Raw genomic sequence first — 19985 nt, forward strand, 5'->3', positions numbered from 1 at the left:
AAAGTTCACCCAACTTACTGTAGGAAGCTTATGGAAGGCTACCTGAAACGTTTGACCCAAGTTAAACAATTTAAAGGCAATGCTACCAAATACTAATTGAGTGTATGTAAACTTCTGACCCACTGGGAATGTGATGAAATGAATAAAAGCTTAAATAAATCACTTCTATTATTCTGACATTTCACATTCTTAAAATAAAGTTGTTAAATGTCAGGAATTGTGAAAAACTGAGTTTAAATGTATTTGGCTAAGGTGTATGTAAACTTCCGACTTCAACTGTAGTGTGTGCTGTAATATCACCTCTTAACTTTCTACTGTTTGAGTTCACCTCTTATAGAATATTGGCTTAATGTTCCACCACCTCAATATAAACAGTACCAGCACCCAAAATGAGTACTGATGAGGTCTCATGTTAGAGCAGGAGTAGGGGGGATGTGGTGTAGAAGCTAGAGGTCTGTTACCCAAGTCAACTCAACAGGCCTGATGCTGTATGTCAGGGTCAGGCTGGGCCAAGAGAGGAACATGTTACTGGACAGGGGGGGGGGGGGGGTCATGAATACACATTAGACATGGGGGGGTCATGAATACACATTAGACATGGGGGGGGTCATGAATACACATTAGACATGGGGGGGGGGTCATGAATACACATTAGACATGGGGGGGGGGGGGGTCATGAATACACATTAGACATGGGGGGGGGTCATGAATACACATTAGACATGGGGGGGGGTCATGAATACACATTAGACATGGGGGGGGGGGGGTCATGAATACACATTAGACATGGGGGGGGTCATGAATACACATTAGACATGGGGGGGGGGGGGGGTCATGAATACACATTAGACATGGGGGGGTCATGAATACACATTAGACATGGGGGGGGGGTCATGAATACACATTAGACATGGGGGGGGGGGGGTCATGAATACACATTAGACATGGGGGGGTCATGAATACACATTAGACATGGGGGGGTCATGAGTAAAATATCATTAGTGAGGCTTTATACAGGGGTACTGGTACAGAGTCAATGTGGAGGCTATATACAGGGGTACCGGTACAGAGTCAATGTGGAGGCTATATACAGGGGGTACCAGTACAGAGTCAATATGGAGGCTATATACAGGGGGTACTGGTACAGAGTCAATATGGAGGCTATATACAGGGGGTACCGGTACAGAGTCAATGTGGAGGCTATATACAGGGGGTACCAGTACAGAGTCAATATGGAGGCTATATACAGGGGGTACCGGTACAGAGCCAATGTGGAGGCTATATACAGGGGTACCGGTACAGAGTCAATGTGGAGGCTATATACAGGGGGTACCAGTACAGAGTCAATGTGGAGGCTATATACAGGGGGTACCGGTACAGAGTCAATGTGGAGGCTATATACAGGGGGTACCGGTACAGAGTCCATGTGGAGGCTATATACAGGGGGTACCAGTACAATGTGGAGGCTATATACAGGGGTACCGGTACAGAGTCAATGTGGAGGCTATATATAGGGGTAACTGGTACAGAGTCAATGTGGAGACTATATACAGGGGGTACCGGTACAGAGTCAATGTGGAGGCTATATACAGGGGTACTGGTACAGAGTCAATGTGGAGACTGTATACAGGGGGTACAGGTACAGAGTCAATGTGGAGACTATATACAGGGGGTACTGGTACAGAGTCAATGTGGAGACTATATACAGGGGGTACAGGTACAGAGTCAATGTGGAGGCTATATACAGGGGTACCGGTACAGAGTCAATGTGGAGGCTATATACAGGGGGTACCGGTACAGAGTCAATGTGGAGGCTATATACAGGGGGTACTGGTACAGAGTCAATGTGCAGGTCACCGGTTAGTTGAATTAATTGAGGTAATATGTAGGTAGAGTTAAAGTGACTATGTATAGATAGTAAACAGAGAGTAGCAGCAGTGTGAAAGAGGTCTGTCTAGCCCTTTGATTAGCTGTTCAGGGGTCTTATGGGGGTAGAAGCTGTTGAGAAGCCTTTTGGACCTCGACTTGGCGCTCCGGTACCGCTTGGTGAGTGGTAGTGTTGGTTTGTTGCTTACTTTTAACAAATAAGGAATAATCAAAATGTGAATAAATAAAATTAAGATATTTTATTTAGAATACAGCTGTTGACAGAAGTCAAAGATCAACATACAACTGATGTCTCTCCTGAGTTGTGAACTAAAGAAAGACAGGATCTTCTATAGATCAAACCTCTTGTTGTCAAACCCTGCATGTGCAGTTTAAAGACCCAGTTATTCTAAACACAAGGTTTCTGAGAACCTGTCTCAGCAGTATGTAAATCTGCCCTGGTTTCAGAGAAAAACAGACAGTCACTCTGTCTCGCTGTTATCCACAGGCCCTTTTCTCACCTCTTCTCACAGACGCGGGTCTGCGGTTTTGGCAGAGAGCTACACACAGAGAGGCCTCAATATTCAGCTATACAGTGAGTATAAGTACAATGACACGTAAGCAAATGAATAACAACATAATCAATAGTGGGGTCTTTAGAAGACCCCCAGAATCAACTTGAACCCTTCAGTAGCAGAGAGAACAGTCCATGACTAGGGTGGCTGGAGTCTTTGACAATATTTAGGACCTTCCTCTGATACCGCCAGATATAGAGGTCCTGGATGGCAGGAAGCTTGGCCCCAGTGATGTTCTGTACTGACCCAGTCACTTGTGCTTCCTGCTTGTAAGCAGCAAACAGGAGGATAGAATGATGGTCAGATTTGCCAAATGGAGGGCGAGGGAGAGCTTTGTACGCGTCTCTGTGTGTGGAGGAAAGGGGGTCTAGAGGGAGAGCTTTGTACGCGTCTCTGTGTGTGGAGGAAAGGGGGTCTACAGTTTTTCCCCCTCTGGTTGCACATTTAACATGCTGGTAGAAATGAGGTAAAAGTGATTTGAGTTTCCCTGCATCCCCGGCCATTAGGAACACCTCTGGATGAGCGGTTTCCTGTTTGCTTACGGTGGTATACAGCTCACTGAGTGGTTTAAGTGCCAGCATCTGTCTGTGGTGGTATTCAGCTCACTGAGTGGTTTAAGTGCCAGCATCTGTCTGTGGTGGTATACAGCTCACTGAGTGGGTTAAGTGCCAGCATCTGTCTGTGGTGGTATTCAGCTCACTGAGTGGTTTAAGTGCCAGCATCTGTCTGTGGTGGTATACAGCTCACTGAGTGGGTTAAGTGCCAGCATCTATCTGTGGTGGTATACAGCTCACTGAGTGGGTTAAGTGCCAGCATCTATCTGTCTGTGGTGGTATACAGCTCACTGAGTGGGTTAAGTGCCAGCATCTGTCTGTGGTGGTATACAGCTCACTGAGTGGGTTAAGTGCCTGCATCTGTCTGTGGTGGTATTCAGCTCACTGAGTGGGTTAAGTGCCAGCATCTATCTGTCTGTGGTGGTATACAGCTCACTGAGTGGGTTAAGTGCCAGCATCTGTCTGTGGTGGTATACAGCTCACTGAGTGGGTTAAGTGCCAGCATCTATCTGTGGTGGTATTCAGCTCACTGAGTGGGTTAAGTGCCAGCATCTATCTGTCTGTGGTGGTATACAGCTCACTGAGTGGGTTAAGTGCCAGCATCTGTCTGTGGTGGTATATTTAAAAAAAATGTTTTATTATATTTAACTCGGCAAGTCAGTCAAGAACAAATTCTTATTGACAATGTGTGTGAGTCATGTTCATTGTGTGTGTGGGAGAGAGAGGCATGTTTTCAACTCAGATAAAAAGCACATCATTTCCTCAAACTGTAAACATGAAGCCTTAGTCCTTTACAATATTATCAATCCCCCTTTAATTTGATATGGAGAGTAATTCTGTAGATATTGAGAACGGACATGAAGGAGTAGATCTCTCCAATACTCAAATAAAATGCAGCAAAACATGAAATTAACAAGTCATTACAACGTATTTACATTGTGGATAATGTGTGTTGTGTTTTATGTTTCCTTGTCAGCCACCCATCTCTGCTTTGTCAGTCTAGAAAGGCCCAGTGTCTTCTGGGTGAGGCTGTCAGGCAGATCTGAAAGAGAGACACACAAAGTGACAGTACGTATACAGGTCAACAACATGTCTGTGTACATCTGTTGGTGTGACTGAGCATATAAAACAGAATTCTGAATTACAATTTTACAGATTATTATAAAGTTGACTCATCAGTATGCTGCTCTCTCGGGAAATAGAGTGAGGCACCCAGATATGAGGCTAGCGCCGTTAGCATTAGCTAGCTAGCAGAGACAGCATGTTAACTATGAAAGGATCGATCCAGCAACAATGTCGAGGTCAAAAACGAAAGGAACAATCAATCAAAGAAGCAAAATGTCGGTATAGGGAAAAAATTAAGTTGCAATTCAACGGCCCAGACAGGAGACGTATGTGGCAGGGTCTTCAGGCCATCACGGATTACAAAAAGAAAACCAGCCACATCACAGACACTGACATCTTGAGACACCGACATCTTGAGACACCGACATCTTGAGACACCGACATCTTGAGACACCGACGTCTTGAGACACCGACATCTTGCCACCAGACAAGCTAAACACCTTCTTCGCCCGCTTTGAGGATATACAATGCCACCGACACGGCTCGTTACCAAGGACTCCGGGTTCCCCCTCTCCTTCTCTGTGGCCGACGTGAGTAAGACATTTAAACGTGTTAACCCTCGCAGGGCTGCTGGCCTAGACGGCATCCCTAGCCGGGTCCTCAGAGCATGTGTAACAGTATAATTTTAAACCGTCCCCTCGCCCATACCCGGGCGCGAACCAGGGACCTTCTGCACACATCAACAGTCACCCTCGAAGCATCGTTACCCATCGCTCCACAAAAGCCGCGGCCCTTGCAGAGCAAGGGGAACTACTACTTCAAGGTCTCAGAGCAAGTGACGTCACTGATTGAAACGCTATTTAGCGCCCACGCTAGCCGTTTCACATCCGTTACACATGAGCAGACCAGCTGGCTGGGGCGTTTACGGACATATTCAATCAATCCCTATCCCAGTCTGCTGTCCCCACGTGCTTCAAGATGGCCACCATTGTTCCTGTTCCCAAGAAAGCTAAGGTAACTGAACTAAATGACTATCGCCCCGTAGCACTCACTTCTGTCATCATGAAGTGCTTTGAGAGACTAGATAATTTCACCTCCACCTTACCTGACACCCTAGACCCACTTCAGTTTGCAGATCGCCCCAACAGGTCCACAGACGATGCAATCGTCATCACACTGCACACTGCCCTATCCCATCAGGACAAGAGGAATACCCATGTAAGACTGCTGTTCATTGACTACAGCTCAGCCTTCAACACCATAGTACCCTCCAAGCTCATCACTAAGCTTAAGGCCCTGGGTCTCAACCCCGCCCTGTGCAATTGGGTCCTGGACATTCTGACAGGTCGCTCCCAGGTGGTGAAGGTAGGAAACAACATCTCTACTTCACTGATCCTCAACACTGTGGCCCCACAAGGGTGCGTGCTCAGCCCCCTCCTGTACTCCCTGTTCACCCATGACTGCGTGGCCTCCAACTCGGTCATCAAGTTTGCAGACGATACAACAGTAGTGGGCTTGATTACAAACAACGACGAGACAGCCTACAGGGAGCAGGTGAGAGCAGGAAAGTGTGGTGAAAAAAAACCCACCTCTCACTCAACGTCAACAAAGCAAAGGAGATGATCGTGGACTTCAGGAAACAGCACAGAGGCGGTAGGGTAGCCTAGTGGGGTGGCAGGGTAGCCTAGTGTTGGACTAGAGTGTTGGACTAGTAACTGGAAGGTTGCAAGTTCAAAACCCCGAGCTGACAAGGTACAAATCTGTCGTTCTACCCCTGAACAGGCAGTTAACCCACTGTTCCTAGGCCGTCATTGAAAATAAGAATTTGTTCTTAACTGACTTGCCTGGTTAAATAAAGGTAAAATAAAGGTTAATCGATGGGACAGTAGCGGAGAAAGTTCCTCGGCGTCACAACATCACGGACAAACTGAAATGGTCCACTGAAGAAATTTGGCTTGTCACCTAAAACCCTCAAAATCTTTACAGATGCACAATCGAGAGCATCCTGTCGGGCTGTATCACCACCTGGTACGGCAACTGGACCGCTCTCAACCATAAGGCTCTCCAGAGCGTAGTGAGGTCTGCACAACGCATCACCGGGGGCAAACTACCTGCCCTCCAGGACACCTACACCACCCGATGTCACAGGGAGGCCATAAAGATCATCAAGTACAACAACCACCCGAGCCACTGCCTGTTCACCCCGCTATCATCCAGAAGGCGAGATCAATACAGGTGCATCAAAGCAGGGACCGAGAGAATGAAAAACAACTTATATCTCAAGGCCATTAGACTGTTAAACAGCCATCACTAACATAGAGAGGCTGCTGTCAACATACAGACTCAAATCTCTGGCCACTTTAATAAATGGATTTAATAAAGGTTTCACTAGTCACTTTAATAATGTTTACATACCCTACATTACTCATCTCATATGTATATACTGTACTCTATACCATCTACTGCATCTTGTTTACATACCCTACATTACTCATCTCATATGTATAGACTGTACTCTATACCTGTCATGTATTGTCATGTTGTGTCTTGTTTCTGTCCTTTCCCTTCACCCTGTCTCCCTCTGCTGGTCGTTATTAGGTTACCTTTTCTCCCCCTCTTTCCCCCAGCTGTCCCTTGTCTCCTCCTAACTACCTCGTCACCCCTTTTCCCACCTGTTCCCTTTTTCCCTCTGATTAGTCCTCTATATCTCTCTCTGTTTTTGCTCCTGTCTTTGTCGGATTCTTGTTTGTGTTGTTCATGCCTGAACCAGACTATCGTCATGTTTGCTGCAACCTTGTCCTGTCCTGTCGGAACCTGCCGGTCCATCTGAGCCTACGTTTTGTTTTGTTATTAAAGAAGCTCTGTTTACGTTAATTCGCTTTTGGGTCCTCATTCACGCACCGTAACAGAAGAATCCGACCAAGAATGGACCCAGCGACTTCGGATCCTCTCCACTCAGCCGTCGAGATCCAGGGAGCGATGCTAGGCAGACACGAGCAGGAATTGTCTGCTGCTCGACATGCCGTTGAGACCCTGGCCACCCAAGTCTCCAACCTCACAGAACAGGTTCACCATCTCCGCCTCGATCCACCGGCCACTTCCAGGGCTTTCGAATCTCCGGAGCCCAGAATCAATAACCCGCCGTGTTACTCTGGGGAGCCCACTGAATGCCGCTCGTTCCTCACCCAGTGTGATATTGTGTTTTCTCTCCAGCCCAACACTTACTCCAGGAGCACTGCTCGTGTCGCCTACGTCATATCTCTCCTTATTGGACGGGCTCGTGAGTGGGGCACGGCAATCTGGGAGGCAAGGGCTGAGTGTACTAACCAGTATCAGGACTTTAAGGAGGAGATGATACGGGTTTTTGATCGATCTGTTTTTGGGGAGGAGGCTTCCAGGGCCCTGTCTTCCCTATGTCAAGGTAATCGATCCATAACAGACTACTCTATTGAGTTTCGCACTCTTGCTGCCTCCAGTGGCTGGAACGAGCTGGCTTTGCTCGCTCGTTTTCTGGAGGGTCTCCGCGCAGAGGTAAAGGATGAGATTCTCTCCCGGGAGGTTCCTTCCAGCGTGGATTCCTTGATTGAACTCGCTATTCGCATTGAGCGACGGGTTGATCTTCGTCACCGAGCTCGTGGAAAGGAGCTCGCGTTCTCCGTTGCCCCCCTCTCCGCATCACTACCATCTTCCTCTGCCGGCTCGGGTGCTGAGCCTATGCAGCTGGGAGGTATCCGCATCTCGACTAAGGAGAGGGAACGGAGAATCACCAACCGCCTCTGTCTCTATTGCGGTTCTGCTGGTCATTTTGTCACTTCATGTCCAGTAAAAGCCAGAGCTCATCAGTAAGCGGAGGGCTACTGGTGAGCGCTACTACTCCTGTCTCTCCTTCAAGATCCTGCACTACCTTGTCGGTCCATCTACGCTGGACCGGTTCGTCAGCTTCCTGCAGTGCCTTAATAGACTCTGGGGCGGAGGGCTGTTTTATGGACGAGACCTGGGCTCGGGAACATGACATTCCTCTCAGACAGTTAAGGGAGTCCACGGCCTTGTTCGCCCTGGATGGTAGTCCTCTCCCCAGGATTCAGCGTGAGACGCTACCTTTAACCCTCACTGTTTCTGGTAATCATAGCGAAACCATTTCTTTTTTAATTTTTCGTTCACCTTTTACACCTGTTGTTTTGGGCCATCCCTGGCTAGTTTGTCATAATCCTTCCATTAATTGGTCTAGTAATTCTATCCTCTCCTGGAACGTCTCTTGTCATGTGAAATGTTTAATGTCTGCTATCCCTCCTGTTTCCTCTGTCTCTTCTTCACAGGAGGAGCCTGGTGATTTGACAGGGGTGCCGGAGGAATATCACGATCTGCGCACGGTGTTCAGTCGGTCCAGGGCCACCTCTCTTCCTCCACACCGGTCGTATGATTGTAGTATTGATCTCCTTCCGGGAACCACTCCCCCCCGGGGTAGACTATACTCTCTGTCGGCTCCCGAACGTAAGGCTCTCGAAGATTATTTGTCTGTAGCTCTTGCCGCCGGTACCATAGTCCCCTCCTCCTCTCCCGCCGGAGCGGGGTTTTTTTTTGTTAAGAAGAAGGACGGGTCCCTGCGCCCCTGCATAGATTATCGAGGGCTGAATGACATAACAGTGAAGAATCGTTATCCGCTTCCTCTTATGTCTTCAGCCTTCGAGATCCTGCAGGGAGCCAGGTTTTTCACTAAGTTGGACCTTCGTAACGCTTACCATCTCGTGCGCATCAGGGAGGGGGACGAGTGGAAGACGGCGTTTAACACTCCGTTAGGGCACTTTGAATACCGGGTTCTTCCTTTCGGCCTCGCTAACGCTCCAGCTGTCTTTCAGGCATTAGTCAATGATGTCCTGAGAGACATGCTGAACATCTTTGTTTTCGTTTACCTTGACGATATCCTGATTTTTTTCACCGTCACTCCAGATTCATGTTCAGCACGTTCGACGTGTCCTCCAGCGCCTTTTAGAGAATTGTCTTTTTGTGAAGGCTGAGAAGTGCACTTTTCATGCCTCCTCCGTCACATTTCTCGGTTCTGTTATTTCCGCTGAAGGCATTAAGATGGATCCCGCTAAGGTCCAGGCTGTCATTGATTGGCCCGTCCCTAAGTCACGCGTCGAGCTGCAGCGCTTTCTCGGCTTCGCGAACTTCTATCGTCGTTTCATCCGTAATTTCGGTCAGGTGGCAGCTCCTCTCACAGCCCTTACTTCTGTCAAGACGTGCTTTAAGTGGTCCGTTTCCGCCCAGGGAGCTTTTGATCTCCTCAAGAATCGTTTTACATCCGCTCCTATCCTTGTTACACCTGACGTCTCTAGACAGTTCGTGGTCGAGGTTGACGCATCAGAGGTGGGCGTGGGAGCCATTCTTTCTCAGCGCTCCCTCTCTGATGACAAGGTCCACCCTTGCGCATATTTTTCTCATCGCCTGTCGCCGTCGGAACGTAACTATGATGTGGGAAACCGCGAACTGCTCGCCATCCGCTTAGCCCTAGGCGAATGGCGACAGTGGTTGGAGGGGGCGACCGTTCCTTTTGTCGTTTGGACTGACCATAGGAACCTTGAGTACATCCGTTCTGCCAAACGACTTAATGCGCGTCAGGCGCGCTGGGCGCTGTTTTTCGCTCGTTTCGAGTTCGTGATTTCTTATCGTCCGGGCTCTAAGAACACCAAGCCTGATGCTTTATCTCGTCTCTTCAGTTCTTCAGTAGCCTCCACTGACCCCGAGGGGATTCTCCCTGAGGGGCGTGTTGTCGGGTTGACTGTCTGGGGAATTGAGAGGCAGGTAAAGCAAGCACTCACTCAAACTCCGTCGCCGCGCGCTTGTCCTAGGAACCTTCTTTTCGTTCCTGTTCCTACTCGTCTGGCCGTTCTTCAGTGGGCTCACTCTGCCAAGTTAGCCGGCCACCCTGGCGTTCGGGGTACGCTTGCTTCCATTCGCCAGCGTTTTTGGTGGCCCACCCGGGAGCATGACACGCGTCGCTTCGTGGCTGCTTGTTCGGTCTGCGCGCAGACTTAGTCCGGTAACTCCCCTCCTGCCGGCCGTCTCAGGCCGCTTCCCATTCCCTCTCGACCGTGGTCTCACATCGCCTTAGATTTTGTCACCGGACTGCCTTCGTCAGCGGGGAAGACTGTTATTCTTACGGTTGTCGACAGGTTCTCTAAGGCGGCTCATTTTATTCCCCTTGCTAAGCTTCCTTCTGCTAAAGAGACGGCACAAATCATCATCGAGAATGTTTTCAGAATTCATGGCCTTCCGTCAGACGTCGTTTCGGACAGAGGTCCGCAATTCACGTCTCAATTTTGGAGGGAGTTTTGCCGTTTGATTGGGGCTTCCGTCAGTCTCTCTTCCGGCTTTCACCCCCAGTCTAACGGTCAAGCAGAACGGGCCAATCAGACTATTGGTCGCATCTTACGCAGTCTTTCTTTTCGCAACCCTGCGTCTTGGTCAGAACAGCTCCCCTGGGCAGAATACGCCCACAACTCGCTTCCTTCGTCTGCGACCGGGCTATCTCCTTTTCAGAGTAGCCTCGGGTACCAGCCTCCGCTGTTCTCATCTCAGTTCGCCGAGTCCAGCGTCCCCTCCGCTCAGGCTTTTGTCCAACGTTGCGAGCGCACCTGGAAGAGGGTCAGGTCTGCACTTTGCCGTTATAGGGCGCAGACTGTGAGGGCTGCTAATAAGCGTAGAACTAAGAGTCCTAGATATTGTCGCGGTCAGAGAGTTTGGCTCTCCACTCAGAACCTTCCCCTTAAGACCGCTTCTCGCAAGTTGACCCCGCGGTTCATTGGTCCGTTCCGTATTTCTCAGATTATTAATCCTGTCGCAGTTCGACTTCTTCTTCCGCGATATCTTCGTCGCGTCCACCCGGTCTTCCATGTCTCCTGTATCAAGCCCGTTCTTCGCGCCCCCGCTCGTCTCCCCCCCCCCCCCCCCCATCCTTGTCGAGGGCGCACCCATCTACAGGGTCCGTAGGATTTTGGACATGCGTCCTCGGGGCCGTGGTCATCAGTACCTAGTAGATTGGGAGGGGTACGGTCCTGAGGAGAGGAGTTGGGTTCCCTCTCGGGACGTGCTGGACCGTGCGCTGATCGAGGATTTCCTCCGTTGCCGCCAGGTTTCCTCCTCGAGTGCGCCAGGAGGCGCTCGGTGAGTGGGGGGGTACTGTCATGTATTGTCATGTTGTGTCTTGTTTCTGTCCTTTCCCTTCACCCTGTCTCCCTCTGCTGGTCGTTATTAGGTTACCTTTTCTCCCCCTCTTTCCCCCAGCTGTCCCTTGTCTCCTCCTAACTACCTCGTCACCCCTTTTCCCACCTGTTCCCTTTTTCCCTCTGATTAGTCCTCTATATCTCTCTCTGTTTTTGCTCCTGTCTTTGTCGGATTCTTGTTTGTGTTGTTCATGCCTGAACCAGACTATCGTCATGTTTGCTGCAACCTTGTCCTGTCCTGTCGGAACCTGCCGGTCCATCTGAGCCTACGTTTTGTTTTGTTATTAAAGAAGCTCTGTTTACGTTAATTCGCTTTTGGGTCCTCATTCACGCACCGTAACAATACCATCTACTGCATCTTGCCCATGCCGTTCGGCCATTGCTCATCCATATATTTATATGTACATATGGGACAGTAGCGGCATCTCTACATTTGTGTGTTAGGTAGTTGCTGAGAAATTGTTTGATTACTTGTCAGATATTACTGCACTGTCGGAACTAGAAGCACAAGCATTTGGCTACACTCACATTAACATCTGATACCATGTGTATGTGACCAGTAAAATGTGATTTGATGCAGTGCCTCCACCTAATAAGTAAAGATATATATTGACTGACTTCGGTCTATGGTGGAAAAATGGCTGTTATGTTTATCTAGTGTATCTACGTATTTAACTAAAGTCACATGATGTTCTGATGAGACTTGCTCCCTCTGCTAGAACACTTCCCCTTTGTCTACATGACTGACTCATGGTTCCATATCCTGTTATTTAGCAGTAGACTGAACTAAACTGTGAGAGACGAGCAGGACAAATGGTTGTGGTTCTCTTGAGAAACAGTGTTGAGACATTGAGCTCTGAGAAATGGTGTGACATTTCTCAACAAGACCTCACCACAAAAGTCACAATGTGGAAAGATGAACATTTCTTTACAGAGGAGATTATATATCATTTAATTTATTAGCTTTCATCCATTTTGTTTTCTCAATCATTCAGTTCCATAGGTCAGGGTCAAGCTGAGCTGAGCCAATAGTGGAAGAGGTTACTGGTTGACTGTTGACTATATTCAGTTGACTGTATGTTACTATGTCAGCCCTCTGTCTTTTAACACCTCACTCCCTTTCTCTCACCCCCCCCCCCCTCTCTTGTTCTCTCTCTTCCTACCATGTAGCATCAGGCCTGTTGATCTTGACTCAAGTAACAGACCTCTAGCATCTACACCCCTCCCTTCTCCTGCTCTAACATAAGACCAATATTAAATATAATATATACTCTCCTTCCTTTACATAGAGACAGATACAATAAATCATTGACACACTGAATATACAACAGTCAGATGCATGACATCATCACCAATGTTCCCTCTAACTTTCTCCGTCACTGAGCAGATTTCAGGTCTTCCAGTGTGTGTTTACTGTGAACACACAGGCTGTACCCCCTTTAACTTACAGTTCTAACAGTGTGTGTTTACTGTGAACACACAGGCTGTACCCCCTTTAACTTACAGTTCTAACAGTGTGTGTTTACTGTGAACACTGAGGCTGTACCCCCTTTAACTTACAGTTCTAACAGTGTGTGTTTACTGTGAACACTGAGGCTGTACCCCCTTTAACTTACAGTTCTAACAGTGTGTGTTTACTGTGAACACTGAGGCTGTACCCCCTTTAACTTACAGTTCTAATAGTGTGTGTTTACTGTGAACACTGAGGCTGTACCCCCTTTAACTTACGGTTCTAACAGTGTGTGTTTACTGTGAACACTGAGGCTGTACCCCCTTTAACTTACGGTTAACAGTGGACAAGTGGGCTACTGTGGCTATTTGATCATAATGTAGATCTACCACAGTAAAGGGACACGTTGACGGTGTGAACAGGAGAAACTCTAGAACAGTGATGGTGTGAACAGGGGAAACTCTAGAACAGAGATGGTGTTAACAGGAGAAACTCTAGAACAGAGATGGTGTGAACAGGAGAAACTCTAGAACAGTGATGGTGTTAACAGGAGAAACTCTAGAACAGAGATGGTGTGAACAGGAGAAACTCTAGAACAGAGATAGTGTTAACAGGGGAAACTCTAGAACAGAGATGGTGTTAACAGGAGAAACTCTAGAACAGAGATGGTGTTAACAGGGGAAACTCTAGAACAGTGATGGTGTGAACAGGGGAAACTCTAGAACAGAGATGGTGTTAACAGGGGAAACTCTAGAACAGAGATGGTGTTAACAGGAGAAACTCTAGAACAGAGATGGTGTTAACAGGGGAAACTCTAGAACAGTGATGGTGTGAACAGGGGAAACTCTAGAACAGTGATGGTGTTAACAGGAGAAACTCTAGAACAGAGATGGTGTTAACAGGGGAAACTCTAGAACAGTGATGGTGTGAACAGGGGAAACTCTAGAACAGTGATGGTGTTAACAGGAGAAACTCTAGAACAGAGATGGTGTTAACAGGGGAAACTCTAGAACACTGATGGTGTTAACAGGAGAAACTCTAGAACAGTGATGGTGTTAACAGGGGAAACTCTAGAACAGTGATGGTGTTAACAGGGGAAACTCTAGAACAGAGATGGTGTTAACAGGAGAAACTCTAGAACAGAGATGGTGTTAACAGGTGAAACTCTAGAACAGTGACGGTGTGAACAGGAGAAACTCTAGAACAGTGATGTGTTAACAGGTGAAACTCTAGAACAGTGATGGTGTGAACAGGAGAAACTCTAGAACAGTGATGGTGTTAACAGGAGAAACTCTAGAACAGTGATGGTGTGAACAGGATAAACTCTAGAACAGAGATGGTGTTAACAGGGGAAACTCTAGAACAGTGATGGTGTTAACAGGAGAAACTCTAGAACAGTGATGGTGTGAACAGGATAAACTCTAGAACAGAGATGGTGTTAACAGGGGAAACTCTAGAACAGTGATGGTGTTAACAGGAGAAACTCTAGAACAGTGATGGTGTTAACAGGGAAAACTCTAGAACAGAGACCTAAAGCGAAGTTTTTTTTTGGATGATTGACAATTAATAACTGTGGCTGTAAATGCTACAAAATCCACCTTCTCCACAATAAGTGTTTCCAGATCACTTGATTGACGTACAACATTCACAACTGGTTGTGGTTCATCCACCTCCATCTCTTCTTCAGAACTGTGGCCTCTTTTCCCTTCAACTCTCTTCATCACCTCCACATAGGAGACTTACTGTACAGCCCTGATCCTTGACTCCTCAACCTCTTTCACCCTAACAGGGCATTCTGGGAATTCAGGAACATGATCCCTGCTGCATTCTCCATAGAGGTCAAACAGCTACATTCTCCATAGAGGTCAAACAGCTACATTCTCCATAGAGGTCAAACAGCTACATTCTCCATAGAGGTCAAACAGCTACATTCTCCATAGAGGTCAAACAGCTACATTCTCCATAGAGGTCAAACAGCTACATTCTCCATAGAGGTCAAACAGCTACATTCTCCATAGAGGTCAAACAGCTACATTCTCCATAGAGGTCAAACAGCTACATTCTCCATAGAGGTCAAACAGCTACATTCTCCATAGAGGTCAAACAGCTACATTCTCCATAGAGATCAAACAGCTACATTCTCCATAGGGGTCAAACAGCTACATTCTCCATAGAGGTCAATAATACAGATAAACAGCTACATTCTCCATAGGGGTCAAACACCTACATTCTCCATAGGGGTCAAACAGCTACATTCTCCATAGGGGTCAAACAGCTACATTCTCCATAAAGATCAAACAGCTACATTCTCCATAGAGGTCAAACAGCTACATTCTCCATAGAGTTCAAACAGCTACATTCTCCATAGAGGTCAAACAGCTACATTCTCCATAGAGGTCAATAATACAGATAAACAGCTACATTCTCCATAGGGGTCAAACAGCTACATTCTCCATAGGGGTCAAACAGCTACATTCTCCATAGAGATCAAACAGCTACATTCTCCATAGAGGTCAAACAAGTACATTCTCCATAGAGTTCAAACAGCTACATTCTCCATAGAGGTCAATAATACAGATAAACAGCTACATTCTCCATAGAGGTCAAACAGCTACATTCTCCATAGAGGTCAATAATACAGATAAACAGCTACATTCTCCATAGAGGTCAATAATACAGATAAACAGCTACATTCTCCATAGGGGCCAATAATACAGATAAACAGCTACATTCTCCATAGAGGTCAAACAGCTACATTCTCCATAGAGATCAAACAGCTACATTCTCCATAGAGGTCAAACAGCTACATTCTCCATAGAGATCAAACAGCTACATTCTCCATAGAGGTCAAACAGCTACATTCTCCATAGAGATCAAACAGCTACATTCTCCATAGAGGTCAATAATACAGATAAACAGCTACATTCTCCATAGAGGTCAAACAGCTACATTCTCCATAGAGGTCAAACAGCTACATTCTCCATAGAGGTCAATAATACAGATAAACAGCTACATTCTCCATAGAGGTCAAACAGCTACATTCTCCATAGAGTTCAAACAGCTACATTCTCCATAGAGGTCAAACAGCTACATTCTCCATAGAGGTCAAACAGCTACATTCTCCATAGAGGTCAAACAGCTACATTCTCCATAGAGGTCAAACAGCTACATTCTCCATAGAGGTCAAACAGCTACATTCTCCATAGAGGTCAAACAGCTACATTCTCCATAGAGGTCAAACAGCTACATTCTCCATAGGGGCCAATAATACAGATAAACAGCTACATTCTCCATAGAGGTCAAACAGCTACATTCTCCATAGAGATCAAACAGCTACATTCTCCATAGAGGTCAAACAGCTACATTCTCCATACAGGTCAAACAGCTACATTCTCCATAGAGGTCAAACAGCTACATTCTCCATAGAGGTCAAACAGCTACATTCTCCATAGAGATCAAACAGCTACATTCTCCATAGAGGTCAAACAGCTACATTCTCCATAGAGGTCAAACAGCTACATTCTCCATAGAGATCAAACAGCTACATTCTCCATAGGGGTCAAACAGCTACATTCTCCATAGAGGTCAATAATACAGATAAACAGCTACATTCTCCATAGGGGTCAAACAGCTACATTCTCCATAGGGGTCAAACAGCTACATTCTCCATAGGGGTCAAACAGCTACATTCTCCATAAAGATCAAACAGCTACATTCTCCATAGAGGTCAAACAGCTACATTCTCCATAGAGTTCAAACAGCTACATTCTCCATAGAGGTCAAACAGCTACATTCTCCATAGAGTTCAAACAGCTACATTCTCCATAGAGGTCAATAATACAGATAAACAGCTACATTCTCCATAGAGGTCAAACAGCTACATTCTCCATAGAGGTCAATAATACAGATAAACAGCTACATTCTCCATAGAGGTCAATAATACAGATAAACAGCTACATTCTCCATAGGGGCCAATAATACAGATAAACAGCTACATTCTCCATAGAGGTCAAACAGCTACATTCTCCATAGAGATCAAATCAATCAATCAAATTTATTTTATTTTATTTCTCCATAGAGGTCAAACAGCTACATTCTCCATAGAGGTCAAACAGCTACATTCTCCATAGAGGTCAATAATACATAATGTCCAACGGTACGCCAGAGATATCAACATCATACCACTCCTGGTTACTATGACTAGACCATATCAACACCATACCACTCCTGGTTACTATGACTACAAAATATCAACACCATACCACTCCTGGTTACTATGACTGCACCATATCAACACCATACCAACCGGTTGGTGACCAGCTGCTCTAGAAAATTGAACGAAGTTCAATCTCGTGCTTCTCGCTATTGGCTGATTTATCTGCAGCTTAGGGAGAACATTGTGTCACACCCTGATCTCACCACTCTGCCTGTCCTGACTCTGAGCCCACCTGCCTGACCACTCTGCCTGCCCTGACTCTGAGCCCACCTGCCTGACCGCTCTGCCTGTCCTGACTCTGAGCCCACCTGCCTGACCACTCTGCCTGTCCTGACTCTGAGCCCACCTGCCTGACCACTCTGCCTGTCCTGACTCTGAGCCCACCTGCCTGACCACTCTGCCTGTCCTGACTCTGAGCCCACCTGCCTGACCACTCTGCCTGTCCTGACTCTGAGCCCACCTGCCTGACCGCTCTGCCTGTGCTGACTCTGAGCCCACCTGCCTGACCACTCTGCCTGTCCTGACTCTGAGCCCGCCTGCCTGACCACTCTGCCTGTCCTGACTCTGAGCCCACCTGCCTGACCCTGAGCCCACCTGCCTGACCACTCTGCCTGTCCTGACTCTGAGCCCACCTGCCTGACCACTCTGCCTGTCCTGACTCTGAGCCCACCTGCCTGACCACTCTGCCTGTCCTGACTCTGAGCCCACCTGCCTGACCACTCTGCCTGTCCTGACTCTGAGCCCACCTGCCTGACCCTGAGCCCACCTGCCTGACCACTCTGCCTGTCCTGACTCTGAGCCCACCTGCCTGACCACTCTGCCTGTCCTGACTGAGCCCACCTGCCTGTCCTGACTCTGAGCCCACCTGCCTGACCACTCTGCCTGTCCTGACTCTGAGCCCACCTGCCTGACCCTGAGCCTGCTTGCTGATCTGTACCTCTGCCCTCCTCTGGATTACAGATCTCTGCCTACCCTGAGGATGCCTGCTGTCCTGTACCTTTGCCCCCTTACTCTGGACTATCGACCCCTCCCTGCCTTGACCTGTCTTTGCCTGAAACCTGTTGTCCGCATTTGGGTCTTACCTTGGTTCTTATAAGACTGACCATCACACCTTAACTGATATTAGTGCCTGTCCGCAGATGGACAGTTAGACTATAGTAAAGTACATTTACAGGTGATCACATCATTGTTCTGCTTTGAGACACATTTTTACTGTCTGCTTCCAGTTGCATGTTATTTTACTAGCCGCACAAATTGTAATATATCTTACAATTTCGAATCTTACCTGTGCTCCGGAACAGGATCATCAATATCACTGCAGGTATCATATCTTTCTCTAACTGGGGCTCCACTGAGCGAAACAAGTCTACTGTCATGAAGAGAGGACTGAAGAGTGAGAAATACTGCTAGGCTATATGATTTCTAACTCATTACTTCCTTACTTCAATTATGTGGCAAACTGTTAAGCAAATCAGATCAGTTAAACCCACCTTCCTAAAGGAAACACTGACATCAGAAAAACTCCACAGGAAACTGCTGACAGAGCAGCAGTTACACATGGTGTCCTATAGTATCTTACCTAATTGTCAGTGACTGACTTGAGAAAGTCGCCTCTAACTTTCTGTGTTGTAGAAGCTAGAGGTCTGTCACCCAAGTCAACTCAACAGGTGTGGTGGTAAATTAGACATGCTATACTGTTTCTTTACTTAGAGAATTGTCTGTTGTTAAATGCTAGTTTTATTCCACTGATACAAACTTGTCTTGTGTGACTTAGTGTTAAGTCTGGGCGGACAGCAAAGAGCTGTTTGGGTGTGACCACAGTGTGTGACACATCCTGTTTTTCACCATCTGCAGGGACTCCACTGTGTGGAAATCTGTTAGAAATCATCAATGACATCACATCAACTCACAAGTATCACAGTCGGATAGAAATTAACACTTGGTAGACTATATAACTTCTACATCCATGGGGGTGACATTAACACTTGGTAGACTATATAACTTAAACATATTGGTTGTTACTGTTGGGTAGCAACTTCACCAGCTTGTTGTTGTTGTCATGGTTGTTCCTGTTTGGTAGTAACTTCACCAGATTCTTGTTGTTGTCATGGTTGTTCCTGTTTGGTAGCAACTTCACCAGCTTGTTGTTGTTGTCATGGTTGTTACTGTTGGGTAGCAACTTCACCAGCTTGGTGTTGTTGTCATGGTTGTTCCTGTTGGGTAGCAACTTCACCAGCTTGTTGTTGTTGTCATGGTTGTTCCTGTTGGGTAGCAACTTCACCAGCTTGGTGTTGTTGTCATGGTTGTTCCTGTTTGGTAGCAACTTCACCAGATTCTTGTTGTTGTTATTCTGAAGCATCTTGTGTGATGTTGGTCTTGAGGGGAGAGGGTGAGAGAAGATGGATTCTATTCATATGCTGTCCAGCTTCTGAAGAACGTATGGTGCTAGAATGGAGAGGAGATCAGTAAACAACAGAACGTATGGTGCTAGAATGGAGAGGAGATCAGTAAACAACAGAACGTATGGTGCTAGAATGGAGAGGAGGTCAGTAAACAACAGAACGTATGGTGCTAGAATGGAGAGGAGATCAGTAAACAACAGAACGTATGGTGCTAGAATGGAGAGGAGATCAGTAAACAACAGAACGTATGGTGCTAGAATGGAGAGGAGATCAGTAAACAACAGAACGTATGGTGCTAGAATGGAGAGGAGATCAGTAAACAACAGAACGCATGGTGCTAGAATGGAGAGGAGATCAGTAAACAACATATTTAGATTCTCTTCACAACTAGACAGTACATTTGACTCATGTTGGTTCCATGTAGAACCCTCTGTTAAATGGAACCCCAAAGGTTTCTACCTGGAACTAAAAGGGTTATTCAAAGGGTTCTCCTATGGGGACAGTGGGAGAATCCTTCTAGGTTCTAGATAGCACCTTTTATTTAAGAGTGTAGGCCTATATTCTAATCCCCGAGCTGACAAGGTAAAAATCTGTTGTTCTGCCCCTGAACAAGGCAGTTAACCCACTGTTCCTA

The 19985-nt window shown here is 46.9% G+C and overlaps 1 long non-coding RNA gene across 1 annotated transcript; it reads right to left on the reverse strand.

Annotated features, from left to right (window-relative positions):
- Positions 1-3785: 3785 nt before the first annotated feature.
- Positions 3786-18523, reverse strand: LOC149974789 (uncharacterized). The gene is made up of 2 exons (XR_016488751.1): positions 18235-18523; positions 3786-4037 (listed from the first exon to the last, which is right to left on the reverse strand). It is a non-coding gene; the product is annotated as an uncharacterized LOC149974789 (long non-coding RNA).
- Between the last annotated feature and the right edge of the window lie 1462 nt (positions 18524-19985).

The sequence above is a fragment of the Oncorhynchus mykiss genome, chromosome 19 (genome assembly GCF_057628025.1).
Source record: "Oncorhynchus mykiss isolate SJ-2025 chromosome 19, ASM5762802v1, whole genome shotgun sequence".
Classification (NCBI taxonomy): Eukaryota; Metazoa; Chordata; class Actinopteri; order Salmoniformes; family Salmonidae; genus Oncorhynchus; species Oncorhynchus mykiss.